The sequence below is a fragment of the Talpa occidentalis genome, unplaced genomic scaffold (genome assembly GCF_014898055.3).
Source record: "Talpa occidentalis isolate TD23 unplaced genomic scaffold, MPIMG_talOcc4v2.1 talOcc4.7, whole genome shotgun sequence".
In the NCBI taxonomy this organism is placed as follows: Eukaryota; Metazoa; Chordata; class Mammalia; order Eulipotyphla; family Talpidae; genus Talpa; species Talpa occidentalis.
In genome coordinates this window covers 11,280,034-11,307,707 of record NW_023605083.1, presented here as the reverse complement: position 1 = coordinate 11,307,707, position 27,674 = coordinate 11,280,034, and the positions used below count along the sequence as shown (strand labels likewise).

Here is a 27,674-nt window from a genome sequence, read left to right as displayed (position 1 = left end):
TGGTGCAGTAAATAATGCAAAGTAAATGTAAACAATAAGTTTTGCCTCTCTCAAGCCTATCTAGATGAGATTACCTAAAGGAGGTTACATTTTAACAAGGCCAGACAGCCATCAGGCTGATTGATCTCCCAGGGCATCCTTGAATACCTGTCTTTTGTCACAAACTTTTGTGATTACTGACTGATGTTATCATTGTAAGATGGTTATGTATAAAAGAAACCCTTTGTCCCTAGACTGGTGATCAGACTTTACAGGATACCCAGGTCTGGGACCTCATGCATGAGTAATAAAGCTTTCCTGACCTCACCATTCCTGAAGTACTGCTTGTTCTTCCCCTACCTGGTAAAAGGCTAGAATTTATTTCTGTAACACAATGAACATGGGGATGCATATACCCCCTCAAATTAGTTTTTTTTTTTTTAATTTTCAAGTAAATACTCAGAACTGGGATAACTGAATCCATGGAATTTCTACACAAGTCCCCGTACTATTTTATTATGGCTGCAGCAATGTACATTCCCACCAGTAGTGTATGAAGCTCCTCTTCTTTGCACATCTTCCTGAATGTTTGCTTCTGTCTTTTGCATAATAGCCATTCTACAGTGACCACACCTGAGGAGGGGAACCTTTACTGTTAAAAAGAGGAAGTAAAACAATGAAACTTAATTAAAAATTTAAAAAACTGAAGAAAAAAGCCATTCTCATAGGTGTAAACTAATAGCTTATTGTTATTTTGATTTGCATTTTTCTAACAACAAGAAACAAACATTTTTTTCATGTGCCTGTTGGTTGTCTGAATGTCTTCTTTGGGGAAGTGTCTGTTCAGATCCTGGGCCCATTTTTTAATTAGGTTATTTTTTGTTGTTGTTGAGTTTTATTTTATTTAATTTTTTTACATGTATATATTTTACATCATTGTTCATTTTTGTACAATGTATGCTTGTATGCTTTCTCCCTGTAGGTGTAGTCCCCATAAAATTCCCACTACTTTCACCCTTCACCCATGAACCATCACCACAGTCCCCTGTGCTCCTCTCTCCCCTGTTCTGGCTCCTTTTCCTCCCTGCAGAATATTCCGGATCTATGACTGCTTACTAATTCTAATTCTGTTTTTTTTTTCCTTAAATTTATTATTATTGTTATATATATATATTTTTTTTTTTTTGCCTGACCCCTTATTTTGTTCCCTATGTTGAGTTTTAATATCTATTTTAATGTTCCTTTTTAAGTCAAAATGTGCATCCATAGGCACTACAGTTTAAGTCTGGCATTTGAAAAATGGATATGCTTTTAAGTATCCTTTAATCTTTTATCTTGCAATCTAGAGGCTTTTCCTTCTTTTGGTTTTCTTTTAATTCATCTGTGGAAGAACTTGGGCTGGTTGGCCTGTGAAAGCTCCAGCGGTTTAGGTTTTGCTGATTGCGAATTCTTGAATAGCTCATCAGGTTCCTGCAAATTAGTAGTTGGATCTAGATCCTGGCTTGGACTAGGCTCAATTCCTTTGGCACAATTAGGGTAGACTTACAACATCTGGTAGTATCTCTTTTTATTGTGTAGACAAGTAAATGCCTATGCTCAGTAACCCATTGAGATTTACAAAATGGTGATATTTTAATTCTATCATTCCTTTTTCATTTAATAGTTGGAGTACTTTTATAAATAGAAACCCCCTCTAATAGATACTATTTTTTCAAGATGTATTTATTTATGCATACAAGAGCTGAGGTATAGGCCAGAGGTGCAGAGTGGGGGTGTGTGAGAGGATTCACCAGAGACAGAGCCACTGAACAGGCAGATTGACTGAAACACACTGCTGAGGGGAGCTGCAGGCAAGACAGGAGAGGTCTGCTGTGCCAAGTGGGTCACCTCCCTGATCGGGGATCAAACTTGTGCTGTGGTAGCTGCGGATGGCTTCATAGTGCTGTGATTTAACCCCTTGTGCCACCAGGGAGGCCCCTATACTTTTTTTTTTTTTACCCAGTATTAAAGATCCCATAGGGAAGACTGCATAAACCTTTAATTCTTTTCTATATTTAAAGCTTCTTAAGAGTAAAAAAAAAAAATGATTTCCTAGCATCCTTCAAAGAGGACAGAATATATGTAACTACGAACACATGGACTTAAACATGCTTGATGGATTTCAAGTCATTGCAATTATGATTATACTTATTGTTCCTTTTTTGGCCAATGGGAGTCTCTTTAAGTTGGTTCTTGAATTTTTCTGACATGTCTCCAGTCATTGATAGTTTCCTTGTTACCCAGTAAAACAATATGTTACAAGCTTGTCTTGCCCATTTTCTACCCAAACCAGGACTCAGCCCGCACTTGAAGAAGCCCTATCTGTTTATATTTTATGTAGTGAGACATTGCATTTCTAGACCTAGTAAAGGTTCCAAGCACTGCTCATGGCTTGGTCTTAGTTTCTAACCTTTCCAGTAGATAGGTTTGAAGGTCATGAGAAGGGCTAAGAACTGCTCTCCATAAATGGTTCATGATGCCCAAAGTCCTTTAGCCCTCAGTGACCTTAGAAGTTTCCCCGAATTGTTCTCTACAGGAGAGGGTAACCGCTTTGCCACCTGAGCCAAACTCTGGTCTTAGTGTCGATGTTCTACCGACCTAAATTCTCCCATTGCAACTTTACTTAAAAATAGCACTACTTCTTCACTCCCTGTTCTCAGTTGCCACATGGTTGCCACACAGGGGCTCATGTGGAGGCTCTGTCCTTCCTCAAAGGTGAAGTCATCACTATAGATAGCTTGAGTGTCCCAGAGTCTCTTTGTCACCTGGTCATATGCTGCCAAATATTTCCTGCCACTGGCCCATGGTAGCCTGCTCATTCCTGTCCTGCTGTGCTGTTTCCACTGCCCTTCACAACTGTCCAGGTATTCTTCAGCACCTACATCCTTCAAGGTCCTATCTCTTTGGTCTTGGACTGTGTGAGCCTCTGTCCAATTTTCACATCTATGAAATGGTTGGAATGTATCCACTTCATCAAGTTGTGAAATTGAAATGAGTAACTACCTGGAAAAAAGCTGAGTACAGCAACTTTCCTATAAATTTGAGCTTTTAGTCTTACTTTAGTCTTGTAGTTCTCAGTTCCAGCTACATATTAGAAACATCCTTGGAGGCTTCTACAATACTTTTTTTTTTTAAGATTTTGTTTATACAAGAACTGGGGTACAGGTCAGAATCGCGGGAGGGTGAGAGAATTCACCAGAGACAGAGCGGGGAGCAGAGCAGGCACACGGACCAAAGACACTGCTGAGGGGAGCAGTGGGCAAGACAGGAGAGGTCTGCCACACCATGTGGTTTTCTCCCCAGCCAGCCAGGAATTGAACTCATTCTGCAGAGGCTACGGACAGCTTCACAGTGTGGCGCTCAACCCGCTGCACCACCGGGGAGGCTCCTTGGAAGCTTTTAAAAGAAAATAGTAATGTTTTGTCTCCAACCTTGGAGATGCTGACTTAATTAGTCAGGGCAATTGGACTTTTTCAAGTTTGCTAGGTGATTCTATGCCAGGGATTGGTGAATTACACTGATAATATACCACTTTCTTTATTAATAAATAGTATTTTTTTAGAGCAGTTTTAGGATCATAAGACAATTGAGCAGAAGTTGCTGAGATTCCCTTGTGCTATCTGTCCCCAGACATGCACAGCTTCCTCCATTATCAGCATCCCCCTACAGAGTGGTACATTTTTCAGATTTGATGAACCTATAATCTTACATTATAACCACTCAAATCCATAGTTTATATCAGGGCCCACTCCTGGTGTGCTTTCTACCAGTATGGACAAAACTATAACGTCATACATCCACCATTATTACAGTAGTAGTTTGACAGCCCTAAAAATCTTCTTTGCTCTACCTATTCGTCCCTCCCTCTGGCAACCCTCTCATCTTTTTACTGCCTGCATAGTTTTTCAGAAGAACACAAAGAAGGGGTGAGGGGTTGAAGAGAAGATGCCAACTGCTCCAGACCAGAGCCACTGACAGGTACAGTCCTGGTGTAGTGACAAAAAGAGTGTTTAGGGATGTGAGACTGAAAGCTTACTGATTTTTTTAAATAAATGTAAAGATTTATTTAATTCTTCACTGTATACACCCCCCACCCCATGGAACATACACATCCACACACTAAAAATACTCTAAGAAAGCAAAAAAGAATCAAAAATCAAAATACCCTCAAACTTCACTGATTACTTTGTATTCTGACCGAAAGAAGAGATCCTGGGAGAAAGTGCAAAATGTGAAATCAAACACCCCCCAAAATCTAAACAAACAGCATTATTAATATGTACAATATTTATATTACTAAATTAGTAACAGTTGAGGTTCTCTGTGTCTGTAAGACTTTGGCACCACATAGCTGATTCATTAAATCTAGTCCAGTTCAACTTTCCAAATCCAGTTTAGTTAACTTTACTCTTTGATGCCTCATCAAAATTTTCCGCCAGATCTGGAACATCATTCTCCTCCTCATCAATGTCCTCTGGTTTTGGTGCTTTGCTATTCAACATTTGCCAAGGGAATTGTTCAGCTAACTTCCTAAGATTTGTTAAGCTGTCAACACCAAGCTAACTTAATATTCCAGGAAGCATTTCTGTGATGGGTTTGGCTTCTGCATGACCTGTAGCTGCAAAGGGATTAGCAGAGTGGGAAGCTTGGACTTTGGGATTGTTGAAGTGAATAAGTGCTCCATCATCTTGCATCATGTTCACCTCTTCAATATTATTTACAGCCAGTTTTTATTTTTTTGAGAATGCTGAAGTTTCTTTGTCAGCTATAGTGCTCTTTGTACTATCTTCTTTCTACAAGCTGTACACTTGTCCCTCTCTCTGACCTGAGCCTGAATTTTGGCTCACTTTTCTTGATTCCTGCTATTGCTAAATCTGAAGCAGGGAGGGCCTCCAACACCAGCTCGCAGCAAGAGCCAGATGGCACCTCACAAGACTGAAAGTTTAAAGTGAACAGGATCGAGTCATTAGATACTCAAATGAGACTGTTTTGATGTCTAAATGTTCTGGTAAAGCCATGGGATAGGGACAAGATGTCTTCATGAAGTCCTTGTCTGGAGGGTCTGTGGAGTGTTCAGCAAAACATAGTTGGGGAAGTTCTGGAGAACAAAGAAACAGCATCGCAGCTAAACCCCAAGTGACTTTTGAGATGCCATGATAAATGGGAAACATCTCCAAGGACTTCTGGGAGGTGTGTCTTCTGCTCTCTCATTGGAAATCCTGCCTTGGCCACTGTCTCCTCCTCATCTCTGCCTGGAGCTCCCAGTATTCACACCTTCTCTCACACCACATCTTCATGAGTACATGGGAAACTTCTTCCTCCATCCCTGAGGGGACAACAACGCAAGGCCATTTGTGGGTGAGGGTGTTTGCCTCGTGGTTTGGGAATATTGGAGGTGACAAAGCATCCATCCCAGAGCAGGACATGGTTGCCTGTGCTGTTTAATGCTGTTCTCATGTGTAGAGAGGTCTGGCTGCTATTTGATTTAGAGATACATACCCTTTTCTTACCACATCACCTGAAAGAATGTGAGGGAAAAATCATGAAGTTTTCTCTTTCCTCTTTTTCTCCTGCTTTCTTTGAAATCCACGCTGCAGCTGCTCCCAAAGCACCTCTTTGTAGAATGTGTTTTGTCCTTCTGGAGAAGACAAAGAGTTATTAAAAGAGCAGCCAGCTGCTTGTACTGGCAGGAAAATGAGAAGACTTGTCAGCATTCACTCCTTCCTCAGCCCTTCCTCAGCTGAGCTGCTACTTCTTTCTTCTTTATTCCCCCTTTTTTTTTTCCTTCTCTTATTTTTCCTGGTCTAGAAAGGTAAAGGCTGTTGCTCTATCCTCATACTTCTCTCTAGCAGTGGGAAGACAGAACAGCTTAGTCCTTCTTCCTCTAAACCTGCTAAACCTCAGCTCTAAGACTTTAAGCAAGCTTGAAAGTTGATAAATCCACCTGGACTCACAAATAATCCTCAATCGCCTGCCCTTTCACAAAACACGAAGATCTAACAGGGATATTTGCATAACAATTGCACTAGAGGGATAATGGCAAAGTCTTCCTCATGGGGTGTGGTGCTGATTAAATAAGATAGGGCCTGAGGTCTCAAACGAGGCTACACATTAAAATTGCCAGAAAAGTTTCAGAAATCCCAGTGCCAGGCAGGAAGCACCCACATCCATTAAATCAAAAGTTATGGGAGTCATCCAACAATATATTTCAAATCTCCCCAGCTTCCAATGTGCCGTCACATTTGAGAGCCAGTGGAATAGTTTGGTTGTAGGCACTCAGTGAGTGCTAACTATGTTTACTATTATAATTAAAAATCGAGTGAGAATCAGGCCTTCCTGGTTGAACGCCACACTATGAAGTTGTCCACAGCTTCTGCAGGGCTGGTTTGATTCCCGGCTGGCTGGGGAGATACCCACATGGCGCGGCAGACCTCTCCTGTCTTACCCGCTGCTCCCCTCAGCAGTGTCTTCAGTCCGTCTGCCTGTTCTGCTCCCCGCTCTGTCTCTGATGAATCCTCTCACCCTCCCGTGCCTCTGGCCTGTACCCCAGTTCTTGCACAAATAAATAAATCTTTTTTAAAAAAAGTAAGAACCTAAAAAAAATCAATTGAGAATTGCCCCAATTTAATAGACTGCTAAATTAAAGGCTTAGTAAGACCCACATTCATTTCTTCATTTGTTTCTGAATCCAGTGATGGTTGAGCATGTGCTATGTGCTAGGCCCTGTGCTAAGATTCTCCTCTTCATGTGATGCATTCAAGAGACAATCGCCGTTTTTTTTTTTTTTAAAGATTTATTTATTTATGCATACAAGAGCTGGGATACAGGCCAGAGATGAGGGGAGTGAGAGGATTCACCAGAGATAGAGTGGGGAACAGAATAGGCAGACTGACTGAAATACACTGCTGAGGGGAGCAGCAGGCGAGACAGGAGAGGTCTGCTTTGCCATGTGGGTTGCTCCCTGGCCAGCTGGGGATTGAACTCATGCTGCAGAGGCTGTGGATTGCTTCATAGTGCAGTGCTTAACCCCTTGCGCCACCAGAGAGGCCCCACAATTGCAGTTCTTAAAGGCATTCTGGCTTCCCCCCCTCGCCTGCATGCCCTATTCCCTTCCAGCACCATTGCCACATGTGGGTAAGCCCCAGAGGCTGTCTCAGGCCCTCCTATATCTCTGTGCTCTCTTCCCTTTGCTGAGGGTGCCTTCCCTTCTCACCGTCTTCCCTCTGCCTCCCATCTGACCTACTTATGGGATGAAATTCCTGCTACAGAAACTAAAGAACAGAGGGGTGCCAGGACTCTGGCAGTCCTTACACATTCTCCAGCATCTGCCCAGTTGTGGGATTCCTTGATGGTCCTGCAAAGGTGAAAGGTCTTTCCCTGAAGGGCTGGACAACTCCCTCTCCCTTAGGCCTCACTCTGGTTGAAGACAACTCAGGCCTGGCAAACCCCCTTCCTTTGCTTTGTCTTGCTTAGCAGTCTCGTTGCTCTAAGACCCTGTGAAAGTGTTCACCACAGCTCCTCTAAGGAAGAGAACGCTTCCTCTGTGTAGTCAGGAATGGCCACGGAGCAGGTTTTCTATGATCCCATGCAGACGGGATAAAGGAAGAGAGAGTCCTGGAGCCCTTGGCGGCTTTTGCAGGTCTTTTATTTAGATTTACCAGGCATAGGGCAGGCAGGGGTGCTGGGGGGCCGGGAGGCTGCCAGTCATCCCAGCCCCCAGCAAATCCTCACTCTATCTGGGCTCTCTGGCCTTCTCTCTGCTTCTCTTCTTCTCTCGGCTTCTCTCCTCCTCCTCTCTCGGCTTCTGCTGGCGTCCCGCGATGCTGCCTCTAAAAGCCCAGTCTCAGCCCAGGTGAATCCCATCTACCTATGCCCACACCCCACTCCAGGTGCCCGCCATCAGGCATGCATTCAGGACCGCAAGGATCCATCATCTGTCCTGATGGTGGGAGGGCAGAAAAGCCTGACACTTTTTACCTTACCCTACACTCTGGAATCATACCAGGGGGCAGGGCAGCTCAGAGCCTGCTATTTGAAATGACCTGAGAACCTGGAGGTTTTGTGGACACCACGTGAAATCTCAGGAGGTTGGCAGCCTCTGGGAGTAATATAACTTAGTACCTAGATAATCCGTGAAGACTTGTCTGCTCTTTCCAAAGGAGACAGAGGCTCTGGTGTTTCTGCAGTCAGCATTTAACTTAATGGGTAGGGGCTGCCTGCTGTAATTGCTGCCACAGATGTGGCCAGTACTGCTGAAATGAGGACTTCGGTTAGGAATCTTCTAACCCTTTTCTTGCCTTGATCTGACCTCTAAAGTGAACCTCTCAGAAAGGCCGGATACTCTCCACCCACATCTGACTCTGTCAGGAGGGGCCTCAGGGTATCAATTTGATGTTCTCTCATGGGACCCACAGACCTCTTTCTATAGGGACTGACCAAGCAGATCTTACTCAGTGATCCAAGTATTTACATATGTGTACACACACACTCTCTCTCTCTCTCTCTCTCTCTCTCTCTCTCTCTCTCTCTCTCTCTGTTGATTCTTACTCCTCCAACACTAGAACTGTGCCACTGGGAAAGTCATCAAAATTTCAGCCAGACACAATGTGACACTTACTTTCTGCTTCATCCTTTAAGATTCTTATTTTTACCACTAGGCATGGAAAAGTGCAAAGAAGAGCTATTTGAGTGTATTTTCCATGTTGTCTTGTCTAAATTTTTGCAAAAACCTCACATGTAGATTTTTTTTCTTTTTTCTTTTAAAGATGTATTTATTTAGGGCCTACCCTGGTGGTGCAGTGGTTGAGTGCTGGGCTGCAAAGCTGCCCGCAGCCTCTGCAGCGCCAGTTTGATCTCCGGCCACCAGCGAGGGTCCCACATGGTGTACAGACCTCTCCTGCCGCGCCTGCTGCTCCCCTCAGCAGTGTATTTCGGTCCATCTGCCTGTTCTGTTCCCTGCTCTGGCTCTGGTGAATTATCTCACCCTCCGGTGCTTCTGACTATACCCATTGCTTGTATAAATAAATAAATAAATAAATAAATCTTTTAAAAAAAAGATTTATTTATTTATGCATACAAGAGCTGGGGTACAGGCCCGAGGTGGGGAGGGGGCGGCTGTGAGAGGATTCACCAGAGACAGAGTGGGGAACAGAACAGGCAGACTGACGAAATACACTGCTGAGGGGAGCAGCAGGCCAGACAGGAGAGGTCTGCTGTGCCATGTGGGACCCTTGCTGGCTAGTGGGGATCGAACTGGCACTGCAGAGTCTGCGGACAGCCTCACAGCGCTGTGGTCAACCACCTATGCCACCAGGGGAGGCCCTGAGGGGCTTATTTTTGACTCCATGAGAATAACACCTGAAAAGTACACGGAAGATGCCCATAAAAGATGCACCTGATCAAATCGCCCTGCAGGGTTTGTTGTGTGTGAAGCCTGATGCCCCTCAGCCACCTCAAGGCGAATCAACAAGGGGGAGCAATAACACCAAGGGAGTGGTTTTCAAACATCTGTGGGAATAAGAATCACCTGAGGGAGGGTGGGACAGGGCACAATTCTTGTGAAAAATGATAGTCTTAGTTGACCTCTCATCTTGGTTGTACCCAGGTAATTTTCACACAGGTGATTTGATCACCTGTTGAGAATCACTCCCTTTTTTTAGGAAGAGAAGTTTTAGTTGCAGAAACAAAACTTCCAAGATGAATTAGGGCCTTCACACTTCATCTTTCCTTATTAGGGAGAAAGAGCCAACCCTTGGCCAACCTAATTTTCTCACTTGGGCTGAACTTAGCTGCAAATGAGATAGAAAGAGCAGTAACTCACCATCTGAAGGCCAAAATGCCTTACAAAACTCTAATTTTCCACAAAGAGGAGTGATTTATGGATGGGCACAAAATGTTATTGTTTGAATTTCCTCTAAGATTGAAACTGTGCAAAGAGAATCTGAGACCGCCTAGTTAAACCCCTTTACTTCATGGATGGAGAAATAGAAGTAAGGTGTCTTCTCAGAAGTGGCAGTGATGGGATTACAACACAGCTTTTCTGACTCTTTAAAAATTTTTAGCCTTTTAAAAAAATGCAGAGTCTGTAGCGCTTAGTCTACCGAGACTCCTTTAGGTGCACTCTCTGTTGTGAGGCAGTCAGCCTAGTGGTAGAAGAAAGGGCATCTCGAAGAATCGTTTTTTTTTTAAATTTTTTTAAAAAAGATTTATTTGTGCATACAAGAACTGGGGTACAGGCCAGAGGTGTGGGGGTGGGGTGAGAGGATTCACCAGAGACAGATTGGGGAGCAGAACAGGCAGAATGACTGAAATACACTGCTGAGGGGAGCAACTGGCGTGGCAGGAGAGGTCTGCTGTGCCAGGTGGGTAGCTCCTTGGCTGGTGGGGGGTTGAACTCGTGCTGCAGAGGCTGTGAATAGCCTCACAGTGCTGCGCTTAACCCTTTGTGCCACCAGGGAGGCCCCCCAAGAATCTTTCTTTTTTAAAGACTTGTTTATTTATTTATACAAGCACTGGGTACAGTCAGAAGCACAGGAGGGTAAGAGAATTCACCAGAGCCAGAGCGGGGAGCAGAGCAGGCAGACTGACAAAATACACTGCTGAGGGGAGCAGTGGGCGTGGCAGGAGAGGTCTCTCGCACCATGTGGGACCCTCACCAGCGGCGGATCTAATGGCGCTGCAGAGGCTGCAGGCAGTTTTGCAGCCCAGCGCTCAACCGCTGCGCCACCAGGGGAGGCCCCCCGCCAAGAATCTTGATGCCCCTTCCTGACAGGTGTGCAGCCAAGGGATCTGGTCTGGATTCTTTAATTCAAGGCAGTGACAGGACCCAACAGGACACTGGTGACTTAACGCTGAGTGTGTGCTATGTGGTTACCCTGACACGTGCTGGGGGTGACCCTGAGGTGTGCTGTGTGCTTGTATTAGTAGTATTCCACTCAAAAGAGCCCAGAGTCTCAGGCAATTCAAAGACAAATAAGGCTAGGAGTGAAATTCCATTGTGGATCCTTTGCTGATAACAGGAGTCAAATGTTTTTGCTTTGGAATCTATTAAACAACATTGGCTTGGTACTCCCATCTAAGTGGGCATTGAAAGTACAAGTGACAGAGGCCAACAATGTTCACCAGGTGACAGCCCTGCTATTTTTCCACTCCATCAGTATGAGTTGCCCCCCATAGACAGCCTTCTTGGGATACTGTTCACCCAGAACTGAGTAATTAGGACCTGATTATTACTAGATCACTGTTATCCCTACTAAATTCACTGCTATGGTGAACTCAAACTCTATGTTGTAATCATTTAGAAGAACATTTAGAAGAACAATAATTATAAAAACCAAGACGGGTTTTCTCTAAAGTGTGTCAAGTGAAAAAAACATTAGTTGCTGCTTTCATTTGTCTTCCCTGTCCTCATTCAGCCCATTAGCTGGTGGCACAGGGTGCCTCACAGTCGCCCTCCTGCTTCTGCTGGCTGTCAACACTTGAGAAGGCAGGCCTCAAATCTGTAACTGTGTCTGTGGATTAATTGTAGTTCCTTAACTTAGACTCTGTTAAGAAAAATGTGTCTCTATTCCCATGAAGAAAAGACTGATGGATAAATCATTCATTGCTAGCTGTCCCAATGCTCATGTATTTATTCTTTTCCATGAAAATTATTTTGAGTGAAGATTTCTACTCTTACATCATTTTATATAAAAGTGTATGATCCTCTGGGCCTCCCTGGTGGCACAGTGGGTTGAGCGCAGCACTGTGAAACTGTCCACAGCCTCTGCAGCACGGGTTTGATTGCCGGCCAGCCAGGGAGAAACCCACATGGCATGGCAGACCTCTCCTGCCTTGCCCCCTACTCCCCTCAGCAGTGTCTTTGGTCCATCTGCCTGTTCTCTCCCTGCTCTGTCTCTGGTGAATTCTCTCACCTTCCCGTGCCTCTGACCTGTACCCCAGTTCTTGTATAAATAAATAAATCTTAAAAAAAACAAAACTGTATGATCCTCCATTATATAAAAGATTAGCCACTAAGCATGTGACTAATTTGAGTTAAGTAAATCCAATGATAGGTTTACTCTTACAGTTGCACAATTCACATTTCGATAGCTCAATAGTCACATGTGCCACCAGTAAGGGACATTTCTGTCATAACAGAAAGTTCCTCTAGACCCTGCTGACAATGGTTCAGTAGAATGTAGAAGAAAAGAAATGGCTTCTAATTCTTGTGGGTCAGAGCCCAAATCTCATTTCTCCTCCTAGGTAGATGAATAGCTTTGGACAAGTCATCTGACGTCCTGAGGTCTCAGTGTCTGCATGTGTGAATGGGTGACACACCTGCAGGAAAGGGTAGTGGAGAGGATTAAAGGTGGTCCTCGTGAGGCCTGGTGTGAGGATTCAGATGGGTGTTTATCCTTTCCCCCGCTCCTCTTGCCAAAGCAACCCATTCCTTTTTATTCCTAGATCACTCCCATTAGTAGGAGCTTAGTCTGAGCTTCCAGGCTCGGCTAGGTCTCCCCTCGATGGAAGACTAGGGGACCTTATGGCTTCTGAGATTCTGGCTGATTATGTGCCGGCAGCTGAGGGAAGGTCAGGGAAAGGACCGGTTTGGTTTCTTCTGTCCTCACGGCCTGATGTCTCACTCCTCTAAGCTCTCAATCATGGCCGGCAACCAATGGGGTTGTCACAATCAGAAATATTTGTTAATTGAGTAAGACACTTCCCTTTTGAGAGCATGATTATGTTACATAGGCCAGAGTTCTCCAGTTTTAGTGGGCATCAGAATCACCTGGAAGTTTGCTAAGCAGAAATGGTGGCCCCCTCCAGAGTTTCTGAAAATGTGCGCTGTTGATTCCAGGTCTGCTTTGCACTTGAGTTGTGGGAGCTGGAGCACCTATATAGGTCAAGACACCTGTCACCTGGGCTTACACAGGCACTTTCTTGAGGCTGTGAGTCTTTATAACACTGTGACATTGGTGAATTCCTTCTCAAAATAAAGAATACTCAACATCTATTCTGGATAATAGATGATCATCTCAGAATGACCAGTATGGTATTAGTGCTCACGTTTGCATTGTATTCATACTTACATTACTAACAGAAGATTTCCAGGACTGTCAACATTTAACTTTTTTTTTTAAAGATTTATTTATTTATACAAGAACTGGGGTACAGGCCAGAGGCGCAGGAGGGTGAGAGGACTCACCAAAGACAGAGAGGGGAGCAGAACAGGTAGACTGACTGAAAACACTGCTGAGGGGAGCAGCGGGCGAGACAGGAGAGGTCTGCCATACCATGTGGGTATCTCCCTGGTTTGCTGGGAATTGAACTGGTGCAGCAGAGGCTGCAGCCAGCCCCACAGCGCTGTGCTCAACCTGCTGCACCACTGGGGAGTTCCCACCATTTAACTTTTGATGTAGTGTTTCTCAAACTGGGTTCTGTGGAGGTCGTCAGGTATATATCAGGAGTCATTAAGTTGGAGAAACAGTGGCCTGGTGGGGCCCTGGAAAGACATGGCTTATCAGTGCTTTATACTAGGACAGTTTGTGGCATTTTGAGTATAATGATTCTTCTCTGTGCAGGGCTTCCCCTCACTCTGCAGGACTGTAGCCTGACTGGGCCTTACCCATTAAGTACCAGGTAGTTCTCTGACACCCTGCAACACCCCTAAGCCAATTGTATGCATTTTCAAATCCTGCCCAGCCCCCTTTCTTTCTGGGAGTCAGTTCAGTGTTCCTTGCTTTTAGGTGAGAACCATGGAGAGTCATCATTCACCAGCTCTGCCTCTGCCCTTTCTGGTGATTGTCTGACTATACTGGCCCTGGAGCTTCCAGTGAGTTCCTCTCTTTTGTTACTCCAAGGCTCCTAGTAAGAAACTGAATGAGCCATCTTCACGTCCCAGGTTGCCTTTCTGCTCGTAAATGGCAGCAGTGACAAGAATCTCTTTGGCTGTTTCATCTCGCATCCCACCTTTTTTGGCGGTCACACTTGAGCCTTTTTTTAAAAAAAAAATTTATTTTATTGTCATCATTTGTTCTTGTACAATATTTGATTTCTCCTCTTAGGTGTAGTCACCATAGTTTTCCCACCACCACATCACTTGTGATCCAGCCCCATAGTCCCTTGTGCTCTTCCCTCCCCCATCTTGACCCCTCTCTTTCCTCTCCCCTGCTGTATGCCACAGATCTGTGGTCAGGTTGCAAGTTTTGTCTTTTTTTCTGACCCTTTGTTTGCTTTCCCTCTATCCTACCTATAAATGAAACCATCCAATAATTCTCTTTTTTTTCCCTTCTGACTTATTTCACTTAGCATAATCCCTTCCAGCTCCATCCATGTTGCGCAAATGGCATGAGTTTATCATTGTTGATCTCTGAATAGTATTCCATTGTGTATATACACCACATTTTCTTGTTTTTGGGGCATTTAGGTTGTTTCCACATCTTAGCTATTGTAAATAGTGCTGCAGTAAACATAGGAGTGTAGGTTTCCTGAAAGAGACACTTTCAAAGGGCTCTGTTGCCCTGGCAACTGATGGTCAGGGAGGAGGCCTGTGAGCAGTGCTGGTGTTGGCTGCTCTTTTGGGGTTGTGTGGAGGCAACTCCCCTCCCCCCACAGCCAGGCATCTGACAATGCTCAGCTAGGACAGGAGACAATGCCTGGGAGGCCTGTGTCTGCTGACCTCCTCACAGCTCTGACCACACAGTTCCTCTCTTGCTTTCTTTTCCCCCAGATGCCTTTTCCCAGAAAAACTGAGGCAGCTTCTTACCATTAGATTAATTTCTGTGAAACTGTGGCAGATATCAAAGCTACTGACAGGAAGATAATACTCCCTGAAAAAGAGAATAAAGAGCTCAGAGGAGAAGGTCAGGCAAAGTGCTGAGGAGGGGACATGGTTCTGTTGCTGCAGCCTAAGAACCATCTCCCTGGAACCGTCTCCCTGTCTCCTTGCAGGAATAGGAGAAGGATGCGGGAAAAAGCACCACTTAACTCTGGAGTAGTCCAGAATCTTTAGATATAATATGGCCTTACCGTAAGAACATTTCCTCTTCTTTTGATAAAAACCCTTTGGCTTGGACTCTGTGTTTCATCTAGAAGTCGTGGTTTTCCTGAAGAAGACTGTTTTTGCTCTAGAACTTTCTTGCCTGTGTATGCCCACGCATGCTCGCTTTCTCTTGCTCACCCGCCCGGGCTTTAATTTATCTTCTTTCTGTGAAACAGGCAGCACCTGTCTTGTTATCAGTGCCTCCTGGTTACCCCCACCCCTGGGGCTCACAGAGGCTGAATTTCTCTCTGACCTCCTGGAGGTCGCTCTGCAATGGCCCTGGGGTCCATTCAGGCTGGTTCCCTTGTGCTGCAACACCATTCCTGTCCATAACTCAGGGTCCTGGAGTGAACATTTTGTCCTTGAGGATATGACACAAGGAGTGACACATTTTAGACACAAGACCTCAGATAGAACAGCTCACTTCAGAAAGAGCTCATCATCTAGGATGCTAAAATGAGCTCAGGGCAATTTTGGGGTCCCCCTGAACCTCCTGGTAGGAGAGAAGTCAGTCAGCTGTTGTCTCAGAAAAAAATACTTCCCTCAAACCCAAAGGGGTGGGGTAGAACTGGCCTGACTTTTCGAGTGCAGAGAACTGATCGCTAAAGTCAGGGATAGACACAAGTACCCAGGCAGGGGTGTGGGGAAGCTTGCAGGAGGGGAGAGAGGCTGGCTGTCTCGGTCAGCCCCAGCGGCCCTGTTGTTATAGGACAGCCCCGATATTGAACGGGTTCCTGGCTGTGGGTCCTCACCCGCGTCCTGAAAAGGGACTTATGAATACTCCACTACAGGCACACACAAAAGGTTAATAAAAGGTTTATTTACAAGGGAAAAGGAAATAAGGAAAATGTACAACTCAGGGAGAAAAATAGGGAAATAAAGTCTTTAATGCGTCCTACCTGATCCGCCAACCTGGAAACCCAAAGTCACTCTCAGAGCTGGCCGGACGCTGCGAACTGGCAGAGAGCCAAAATGGGGGAACCTCTCCAAGCCCACATGTCTGGCTCTTTATATACCAACCTGGCTGCTTAACCCCACCCTCAGGTCCCAGCCACCTTCCCTTTGGTGGTGATGGGATTTGGAGTTCCCTGTGTCTTTGGCTTTGGCCTGGGGTGAGGGTGGAGTCCACAAAGCCTGTATGGAGTTAGCTTTAGGACATCCTTTTCCCCCTTACAATAGAACAGCTCACTTCAGAAAGAGCTCATCATCTAGGACGCTAAAATGAGCTCAGGGCAGTTTTGGGGTCCCCCTGAACCTCCTGGTAGGGGAGAAGTCAGTCAGCTGTTGTCCCAGAAAAAAATACTTCCCTCAAACCCAAAGGGGTGGGGTAGAACTGGCCTGACTTTTCGAGTGCAGAGAACTGATCGCTAAAGTCAGGGATAGACACAAGTACCCAGGCAGGGGTGTGGGGAAGCTTGCAGGAGGGGAGAGAGGCTGGCTGTCTCGGTCAGCCCCAGCGGCCCTGTTTGTTATAGGACATCCTTTCCCCCCCTAACATGTTGACTGCCTTTTCCCTCCTCGGTTTTACTTTCCTGACCCTCTCCCACCTCTGTCATCCCCTGCTTCCTCTTCATTTCCATTGAAACTTTTCTCCTTTCATGCTAAGTTCAGATGACTGATAACAGCAGAGTGATAGTGCCTGAGAGCCTCCTCCCCTCACTGTTTCCAGATAATTGTTTAGAATGGGGCATCTCAATCAGATCTAGCCGGAAGAGCATAATGAGCTCCCACAGATCCTCAACAGAGTCCCAACGGTGATCAACTCTTACTCACAACCAATCTGGTTCCTTCTATACCACCTCCCACTTCGCACCTTCCCCCACCCCCACCCCTCCAAGGATTATTACTTTATTTTTTTTTTTTCCTCCAGGGATTATTTTGAGGCAAATCCAAGGCATCATTTTTTTAAATATGTGCAGAGGGCTTTCTTGAGCCCCAATCTGACCATATCACATGCTGGTGAATAATCTTTGGCTGCATGAGAGTCCAAGCTACTTGGCAGAATGGCCAAGGCCTCTGCACCCTCTGATACCACCTACCTTTGCAGCTGTTATCCCTTCACTCTCTGCAGACCCTACCCTTTCGCCACATTGAACATTGTTCCTCCAGAGGTCATGCTTATTTATCAAACAGAGGTATACAATGTATTATGAGTTAGGTGCTGTTCTTGGAGTGTTCCAAGTAAATCTTTTTTTTTTTTTAAAGATTTATTTATTTATGCATACAGAGCTGGATGTAGGCCAGAGGTGTGGGGTGGGGGAATGAGAGGTTTCACGACAGAGTGGGAAGCAGAACAGGTAGACTGACTGAAATACACTGCTGAGGGGAGCAGCGGGTGAGATAGGAGAGGTCTGCTACACCATGTGGGTTAGCTCCCTGGCTGGCCGAGAATTGAACTCATGCTGCAGTGGCTGGCAATAGCTTGATAGCACTGTTTTTAACCCCTGAGCCACCAGGGAGGCCCCCAAGTAAATATTAAAACAACCCACATAGATGAGCATGAGAGGCAAAGAGAGGGCACCCAGCTGGTAAGTGGCAGACCTGGGACTCAAACCCAGGCAGTTTGGCCTCTTCACCACTCTTCATGCTGCTGATTTCAGTACAAGTCCTGAATTTGTCACATTTGTCTTCTTCAGCAGACTTGACGTCTGTGAGAACAGGGGCTGGGACTTACTCTCCAGGGGATCCTGTAGCTGGCACACTGCAGGTGTTGAACACCGGTTGCTGTATGTATGAATAAATATAAGGCACGCTGCCCGGGCATTTGGAGAAACTTCAAGGCATGGACTCCTCTTAGAGCCAGTTATAATTTCCACAGGGAGCAGGGCCTAAGGCTAAATAGAAGTCTCAATCTTTTTTTCTACCCCACACTGCCACACTCCATTAATAGGACCTCTGGATGGATCTCCTCTGGGAGAAAGCACTTGGCAAGGTTGGCAGGTCAGCAGGAGGTGGGGCTGGGCTTTACACCTGTCGTTTGAAAAAGCCCTGAGGTATTTCTGATATGCAGCAGCCTGTCAGTGGAGAATCACTGGGCTGGAGAGATAAGGCACTAATTCTAAATTCTAGGCTATAGCTCTGGGAACGGAGGGGGGATTTGAAGATTCTGGGGACCGGTTCTTCCCCCACCTCCGAGGTTCCCTCCCACCTCCGAGGTTCTTCCAAAGGCCACTATGAATCAGACCAATGGGAATGAGTAGCGTTATTTTCTTTGTGGAAGATGCTTTTTCTTTTCCTTGAAGTGCCCTGAAGCCCAGTGGTACTGCTACTGGGATTGATTGCATATTTGAGCAACAGAGGAGACAGGAAAGCTAGATTGTTTACAACCTTCCCTGACCTGATTCTACTTCAAGGACATGGGTCATTAGCTGCAGGCAGCAGACAGAGCTGTTTGCATCCCTTCCAACTGCTTTGTGACCAAATTTGGACAGAACTTTTGTTTCTTTTCTTTTTTTTTTTTTGTTTTGGCCCTGGAGGTGATTGTTATTATTTACCAGAAATTGCATTATTAAACTCCAGCAGCAAAAACTTTCCTTTCTATTCTATTCTATTCTCATAAATTAAAAGCTGCCATTTTCTGGCTATAACCTAACTAGTGATCTAACTGAGTCTTATTTTTTATATTTTTTAAAGATTTATTTTATTTATTTATGCATACAAGAACTGGGCCAGAGGTGCTGGGAGTGAGAGGATTCACCAGAGAAAGAGAGTGGGGAGCAGTTTGGGCAGATCTACTAAAACACACTGCTGAGGGGAGCAGCAGGCGAGACAGGAAGGGTCTGCTGTGCCTTATATGGGTTAGCTCCCTGGCTGGAGATCCAAGTCAGGCCACAGTGGCTCCCGATAGCTTGATAGTGCTGAGACATAGCGCTGAGACTTTAACCCCTGCGCCACTAGGGAGGCCGCCAACTTAAGTCTTTTAAATGAGAAGTCTTATCATCATTTTCTGACTATTTCTGTTTGTTAGTGGTAACCTCTACCCTGGGCATCATGGTTGGGAACATAAAACACCCACGACAATACACAAAAGACCTCAGATGCATTTCAACCATTGCAGCAAAGATTATATACAAAACAAGAATGAGACCCTAATACCCAGTTCTACTGTTTGGTAGTGTGAACTTCAGAAAGTAACACCGCCTATTTAGCCTTCATTTTCCTCATTTATAGGTTAGGCTAGAACATCACAATTTGATTTTCTCTTGCATGCCACAGGGACTGATTGGTAGTGGCTGAAAAGAGTATAGTGGAAAATGGTGCTGTGATAAGTTGTTGTGAGTGCCATGGGGCAGGCAACGTGGTGGCATAACTTAGTGTCTGCTCACTCTGGGTTTGCAATGTATTAAGTCTGTCTCTCAGAAATACGTGGAATGTGTCCAATGTGTGAGTTGGTACTAGAGGCAAGAGCAACCAAGCAGAAGTTTAGTATTAGTGGGCATAGATTACTGAAGCCTTGAAAGGATTTGGGGATCCTGGGACTTTGGTGGGCCTCAGAATTGTGCATGTTCTGAATGAGCCTAATGCTTAGAATAAAATAGAATTTATTTTGGTATGTGGCTACTAAAGAGGCCAGGTCTTTAGATTCCCAGGTTGCCTGGGACGTTGCTTGATGTAAGGTAAATAGAACTTTCAGTCTATGTACAGACATATTCACAGAGAATCAGTTGACACAAAATCTCCATATACCTTGTCATCCAGTGAAACTTGCTCATGATTAATACAACAAACACAAAATGACAAAAATAATCTGGAGGTGCATCTACTGGATTCTTGTAGGAGTAAAAATAAGGAATAAGAGGCTTCTCTAACAGGAGGCCAACAAAGGGAGCAAGAGAGAACTTCTCTAGAATGATCCTTTACAAAAATGGCACTCTGTATCTTTAATATAACCTGTCTCAGAAATATATGTCTTACGGAAATGTGCATGTTGGGGTCAGTGTTGACAACATTTTCTGTTTTAACAACAAGCAAAACTCAAAAATATAATTTATCTTGCCTCTAGTGCTGGCAGCAATTCAAGAAACCAAGATTGGTGACATGCCAGAAAGAGAGAGATTTTCTAACGTGTACAGTATTATTAGAGTGCTGAGACAAACAATTAGGATTCCTGTAATTTTTTTTTAAAGATTTATTTATTTATTTATACAAGAACTGGGTTATAGGCCAGATGCACGGGAGGGTGAGAGGATTCACCAGAGACAGAACGGGAAACAGAATAGGCAGGTTGACTGAAATACACTGCTGAGGGGAGCAGCGGGAGCGACAGGAGAGGTCTGCCACTGCATGTGGGACCCTCACCTGCCGGCCAGGTTTGAACCCGCGCTGCAGAGGCTGCGGACATCTTCACAGCGCTGTGCTCAAACACATGCGCCACAAAGGGAGGCCCAGGATTCCTGTAATTTTTAAGCTTAGGAAGTGTCCGGGTATCCTAATAAGGAACTCTTTTAAGGGGTTTTCTGAATTTTAGGTATGTAACTTGTTGAGAGGAGGGAAAAAACATATACTAAAATATGCCATTATATCAAGCACACATTATATTAACATTTCTATATGTTTGGTAACTGTCAATGCATTTGGACTTCAGTAACTTAGAATTCATGAAAATTAGGGAGTGCTTTCTTAAACCATCATTTAAAAAGATGTTTGTTTACACAATTGTGAGTTTTTTCTTTTGTAATTTAGTTTTAAACTAAGGCATGATAAAACTTGAAAAAAAATACTGATGTGAAATATTTTCCTTGAACATTTTATATGTTAATCAAACACATACACAATAGATTTTTTTAGTTTTTTGAATAGGTGGTTTTGATGATTTTAGTATTATACAACTCTGTGATTATACTCAGAAATAAGCTTAGAAAATGGCATTACAAAAGATTTGGAGTGAGTCTGCTGTGTTGCAGGAAATTAGATGTTTTCACTGCCATAAATCTTCACTGTGGCCAAATTTAAAAACCAGTCGTTTAGAAGACATAAAGGCATTCTGGAAAAATACAGCAATTCTAGGGTGTTTTATAGTTTTTTCTTTAGATGCATAACCTCCATAGGGTACAGTCTGATAGAGAATTGTGGATGAAAAACTGATGGAAAACAAAATTTTCTTGGTGAAATTTAGATCTGTGAAATTGTACCATTAAAAACAAGTCTCAATAAAAATAATGGAGATGATTCCCAATAGTTATTCCCAAAAGCAACTATGGTTGTCAAAAACATTCATTGAACACTTATTATATGGCATGTATTGTTAACAAATGCCAGGTACAGAGGACACAATAGGTTAGCTATTGTTGCCTTAATCATTTTAAGTTGTAATTGAGGAGAGGAGATAAAACAAGATAAATAAGAGGTAGAGGGGCCTGCCTGGTGGTGCAAGGGATTAAGCACAGCACTATGAAACATTGCACAGCCTCTGCAGCATGAATTCAATCCTGGTCCCCTGCTGGCCAGGGAGAAACTCACACATGGTGCAGCAAATCTCTCCTGTCTCGCCCGCTGCTCCCCTCAGCAGTGTATTTTATTTAGTCTGCCTGTTCTGTTCCCCACTCTGTCTCTGGTGAATCCACTCACTGCCGTCCCCTCCCCACCTCTGGCCTGTACCCCCCAGCTCTTCTATGCATAAATAAATAAATCTTAAAAAAAATAAGATGTAGAGAACCATAGGTGGTAGTAGATAAATGTTGAGAAAAAAATAGAGCAAGAACAGGATACAAAATGTAAATATAAGGGAGAATATTATAAATTTAGGATTGACAGGGAAGTCATGCATTTTCTATTTACAATCCCTTTAAAATATGAAATATAAGTATTGGTCACTGATTTTATTTAGTAATAGTGAAATTTGAAAAAAACTACATAAAGGCTGTGGAAATAAAATAATCTGAACTTAAAAAAAGATTTTTGATAGGAAATGAAAACAAAACTTTGACGAATTAAGTTCCTTTAAAAAAATCTTAAGAAAAAAATAAAAAAGTTTACACAGAGGGTATCCCTGGTAGAGCAGGGGGTAAAGACAGTGCTATCAAGCTATCACCAGCCACTGCAGCACAAGTTTGATCTGATCTGGCCAGCCAGGGAGCTAAACCACATGGCACAGCAGACCTCTTCTGTCTCCCCTGCTGTTCCCCTCAGCAGTGTATTTCAGCAGATCTGCTTGTTCTGTTCCCCATACTCTCTGTTCAATCCTCTCACCCCCCACACTTCTGGCTTACACCCCAGTTCTTATATGCATAAATAAATCTTTAAAAACAATTTTACACAGAAAGCAACGTATCCGTGAAAATGTTAATAAAATAAGAAGGAAAAAAGATAAAAATTGTTCGTTACAGATAAGTGATCAAGGATTTTCATCAGCTTAATGAAGATTGCCCCTGAAATAAATATTGATGAAATCAGCATTAATATTATTCTGATGAAAATGTTTACATTCTCAAGCACAGATTGAAAATACTATCAGAGCAGACCTGGGAGTTTTAAAGCATCATTAAGTTGCAATGTAGGGTCAAAATATCTTGTTCCTTTCCCCTAAATATAAAGTAATTCAGGGCTTCCCTGGTGGTGCAAGGGGCTAAGACACAGCCCATGAGACTATTTGCAGCCACTGCAGCACAAGTTTGATCCCCGGCCAGGAATCTACCCACATGGCACAGCAGACATCTCCTGGCTCTCCCGCTGCTCCCCTCAGCAGTGTATTTCAGTCAATCTGCCTGTTCTGTTCCCCACTTTGTCTCTGGTGAATCCTCTCACCCCCCACACCTTTGGCCTGTACCCCAGTTCTTGTATGCATAAATAAATAAATCTTAAAAAAAAAATAAAGTAGTTCAGGGCCTCCCCGGTGGCACAGCGGTTGAGCACTGGGTTGTGAAGCTGCCCGCAGCCTCTGCAGCACCGGTTCGATCCCCGGCTGCTCCCCGGCCACGGGAGGTGCGTCCCACATGGCGCGTAGACCTCTCCTGCTGCCCGCTGCTCCCCTCAGCAGTGTACTTTGGTCCTTCTGCCTGCTCTGCTCCCTGCTCTGGCTCTGGTGAATTCTCTCACCCTCCCGTGCTTCTGACTTTACCCAGTGCTTGTATAAATAAATAAATAAATTAATAAATAAATCTTAAAAAAAAAAGTATTTCAGAAATTCTTGTCTCTGAAAAGTGGGATTCATTTTGAAAAGAATCAATAAAGAAATTTATTGAATACAATGAAGTGGTAGAAAAATTATCTGTAAGCCAGGAAGGGCTGCAGAATTCACTTATTTAAACAAAGAGACAAAAAAGTATGTTAAATATGCCCCCATGAAACAGTATTGGTAATGATGCCCATTGAATTCTAAAATTAAACTACAGCTGATACACTAGGGGTTGGCGAGGAAGAGGTTCTCACTGAACACCAAACAGAAATGGACTCAAAATCTGAGTGTTACGTAATTACTAAGGGACCCCAGTAGAATCATTTAGGTAATATGTAGGTACCAACTCTCACGTTCTGTGGTCGAATCTCTAAATGACAAGCAGTGGTATTCTGGTTCAGAATCTTAAGACTCACCCATCTTAAGACTCCTGGAGATGATAGATCTGCTCATTAATTGGGTGATTTTTCAAAGCCTCGGAAGATGTTACATAAAAATAGGAATAATGAAATAAATCAAACTCACAGTATGAACATGATGGTGTGGTATAGTACTATATTTTATAATTGTTAGGAAATTGTATTTTTTAAGATGTTTTAAAGAAATCTGGCATATTAGATAATCTGATATGACTTGAAAGAATAATTTATATTAGACTCATTAATTTGAGGTCTAGTAGACATTTATTATGCTCATAAATGGTACCTAAATGTTATGATGACCAGTTTACTATATTTTGTTTAGGTTACTAGGAGTTGCTTAAGTGTATAAAAAGATTTTTTTTTTTAGGTTTATAAGTCTTTTAGACTTTTGGAGTGTTTGTGAGAACCAGGTATGATCAATGTGTAAAATTTAACAAGTGCCTGAGGGAAGTTAGTTCATAAATTGGGTTAAATGTGTAGAATTTAATCTTAAAAATTATCAGTTAATACAGTATAATCAAAGAAAAAAGTAACTACGAATTCTTATTTTTATGAACAAGACTTCCAAGTTGAACTTAAAAGCCTATTTGAAACACTAGATTTTTGAACTTACAATTTCAATATATTTAGTTAATTAAAATCCAATTGTTAATAGTAGTCCTTTCACTGCCCAGACATTTAAAATCTCAAACAGTTTTAATTCATAGTAACTGTAGCTTTGTCTTCTATTCCTTTGAGTTTCTGCAATGAAACGTCCACAACTAAGTGTCTATTTCTTGAGATCCTCAGTGTCCTGATTAGCGGAAGGTAAGGATTATTCCAAAAACAACACAACACTTGCTTTGAATCAATCATTTTATTACTATTAGTTTTCACACTGAGGAGACTTAGTTACAGAAAGTGATAATCTATGAGTTCATTATCAGTAGTAGCAGCACAAAGGTGTGGAAAGTGTAACATGAACACAGTGAAGTAACGCCCTTTATCAGAGTGAAGTCCATGTGACAGAAATACATTATCCAAACAGCCTATGTACAAATAAATAGAGCTTTCAGTCTATCTACAAACACATTCACAGAGAATCAACTGACGCAAAATCTCCATACATCTTGTCACCCAGAGAAAATTGCTCATAATTAAATACACACAAAATGACAAAAATAATCTGGAAGTGTATCAGTGGGATTCTCTTAGGGGTGAAAATAAGGGGTAATGCTTCTTTAAAATGGAGGCAAACACAGGGAACGTGAGAGGACAGCTATCCCTAAAAAGATCCTTTACAAAAATGGCGTTCTGTATTTTTAACATAACCTGTCCAAAAAATAGTTTGTGCTCTAGGCAAATGTCTACTTTGGGGTTGATGTTCACAACATTTTCTGTTTCAACAACATGCAAAGAGCAAAAGTATAATTTCTCCTTTAGTGATGGCAGCAACTTCATTAAACCAGGAAGGCAGCTTTTGCTGCTCTTATTTTTGAAAGCTCTTTGAAACAGCAGATTGCTTGGAGATGGAAGCTGCTGCTTCTGGAGTTTTTTCAGATTGGAGCAGAAGAAACATCTAGGTTATATGCAGGGCATATGGACTTTGCAAGAGGTGCTCAACAGGGCAATATATCAACAGTGTCCCTCTTCTGGGTGGAGTTTCTGCCCTTTGGAGAAACTCTTCAGACAGCTTCCATAGGACATTGCTGGCTCTGGGTCCAGACACACTTTTTTTAGGGCAAAACAGTTTGATACATGAACTTATATTGATAATTTAAGTTTCCAGTTGTGCTGAGAATTTTAGGCTATTAAGTGTCATTTTTTAAACGATTTTATTTATTTATTTTGGTGTAGATGCAGGGTGAGAGGATTTACCAGAGAGAGAGTGGGGAGCAGAGCTAGTGGACATACTGAAATACACTGCTGAGGGGAGCAGCGGGAGAGAAAGAAGAGGTCTGCCGCACCATGTGCATGTGGGTTAGCTCCCTGGCCGGGAATCAAATTCAGGCTGTAGTAGTGATAGTGCTGAGACTAAACCCCTAGGGCACCAGGGAGGCCCTAGTCATCATTTTTGACTTCATTCAAGTTATATAAAAAGTTGCGATGAATTGAAACAAGTTTCTAGTTGTGGTGACATCTCTCTCTCTCTCTCTGTGTGCGTGTGTAAGTGATCTACTCTATGAAGTCAGAAATTGTGTATTTTGGCAGAAAGGGAAAAAGGCCAATGCATCATGAAGTTTGCTGATTTATATGTCTTCCCAAGGAAGGCTTATAATTTAGGCAATAACAAATTATTGATAAATTGCATATCTTTATATGCCATTTTTATAAGGGAGCTTTTTAGATTCATATTATATAAAAAACTCAAACAAACCTTAAGTTTTCCAGGTATACAGTTGCCAATTACTCACTTCACTCTCCACATGGTCAACCTTGCTTTACATAACAAATGGATTCCTGAAAAATAGTAAATCTATAATTTAAAAAAGGAAGTATTTTTCAACACAGCATCAGAACTTGCTATTGAAAGGAATCATGTAAAAGCTACTTTGAAAACAAAGAATGCTTTTGTGAAATGGATAATTTTTTTGATTTTCAGAGTTTCAATAAAGTACACATTTAAAATTTATCAGTAGGTTAGGATTGCTTAGAACAACAATTGTACGCAATAAAAAATACAACAGATAAACTTTAATTTACAACAAACAATACAAAACAGAATGACTCATGGACTGCTGATTAGTTGACTATATTCAGAAGCCCTGAATATGTGTATTATTGATATTTTATGGCTTTAATTAAGACAATTGTCTCTTATGAAGTACTATAAAGTGCAATATTAAAAAATTAAAAAACCCAAAAGGCATCCATTGTCCTTTAGTTTTATCCTGATGAGAAGAAATGGAGATTCTTTCAATTAAATGGCAGGGAATTATCTATTGTTAATTCGTGCAACCTTAAAATTATTTTATTCAGGAATTCAGACTTCATCCATTCATTCTTTACTTGTGGCATGATTTAGTTTTCTCTTTTAGTTAGCTGAGTGCTGCAGAGAACTGGCATTCCTAAGGCCTTAGATACTTACTGATCCACTATCAAGGGACATGCAGTCCTCTATGTGAGAATGAGGGAGAAAATTCCCACCCTCTGGGTGAACAGTAGCCCATTTCCAGGATACCAGTCAACAACCTCACCATTCCTATCCAACCTACCACACAAATTAGTAAAAATTCACAGCAAAAATCGTGATAGAGGAATTCTACCCATCTCTCCTATATCCTATTTAAAGTGAAAATAGGAATTCCTCCAGGTAAATCAATGCAGGTACATGCAGGCCCAGTTTCTGAATGATCTACAATGCTGTTTCCCCCATTCTGAGTTCTTGGTGACTGTGCAATTATGATTTTGAAAGTGAAGTTCATGGGCTTCCTCACCTTACCAGGATCTTATCAAAATGCAACCAGGGCTCAGACTTTTCATCAGAGGCTAAATGCCCTTCCCTGCTGCTTGTATTCAAGGCCTACATACACTCTTAAGGTAGTTCTATGATTCTAAAAACTTGTGGTTGGAATTCTGTTCACATTTTGGTACCAACTAGAAGGAACTTCCCCTCAAAGAAGTAGTCAGTTATACAAAACATAAGTTGTTGGCATAGGGACCTAGTGATTTTAATTATTAAGGAAGAGATGGTGAAAATGCTCATTAGACTTGCAAAGGCGAGAAGGCTGGAGAGGCTGGTGGGAAGAACATTGAAGGGGAGCAAGCCCTGGGTACTAGCTGGACTTGAAAACTGCATGTGGGGTGGGACATAAACAGACTGAGACTTCCTAAGGTCATGTGGAGAGTGGTTTATAGTAGTTAAGACACTTATGCAAATGCACTGGAGCAAGCAGAGAAAAGCACTGATTTCATCCAAATGTCTTAACAGAAAGATACAGGCGTCAAAGGGCAAACAAGATGAATTATAATGAAGTGTGATGTTCTAAAAGGTAAGGGCAACAGAGGGGCACATATAAAGGGAGCAAAGCATTCGATTCAAAGCCTTGATTCAGTCCTTTTAGGCCTTCTACTTGGGTCATGATTAACCAGAAAGTGCCATCATTTAAGAGCAACATAA

General features: G+C 42.9%; 1 pseudogene; it reads right to left on the bottom strand.

Moving 5' to 3' along the window:
- Window positions 1-4,412: 4,412 nt before the first annotated feature.
- Window positions 4,413-13,963, bottom strand: LOC119230501 (transcription factor BTF3 homolog 4-like; annotated as a pseudogene).
- Between the last annotated feature and the right edge of the window lie 13,711 nt (window positions 13,964-27,674).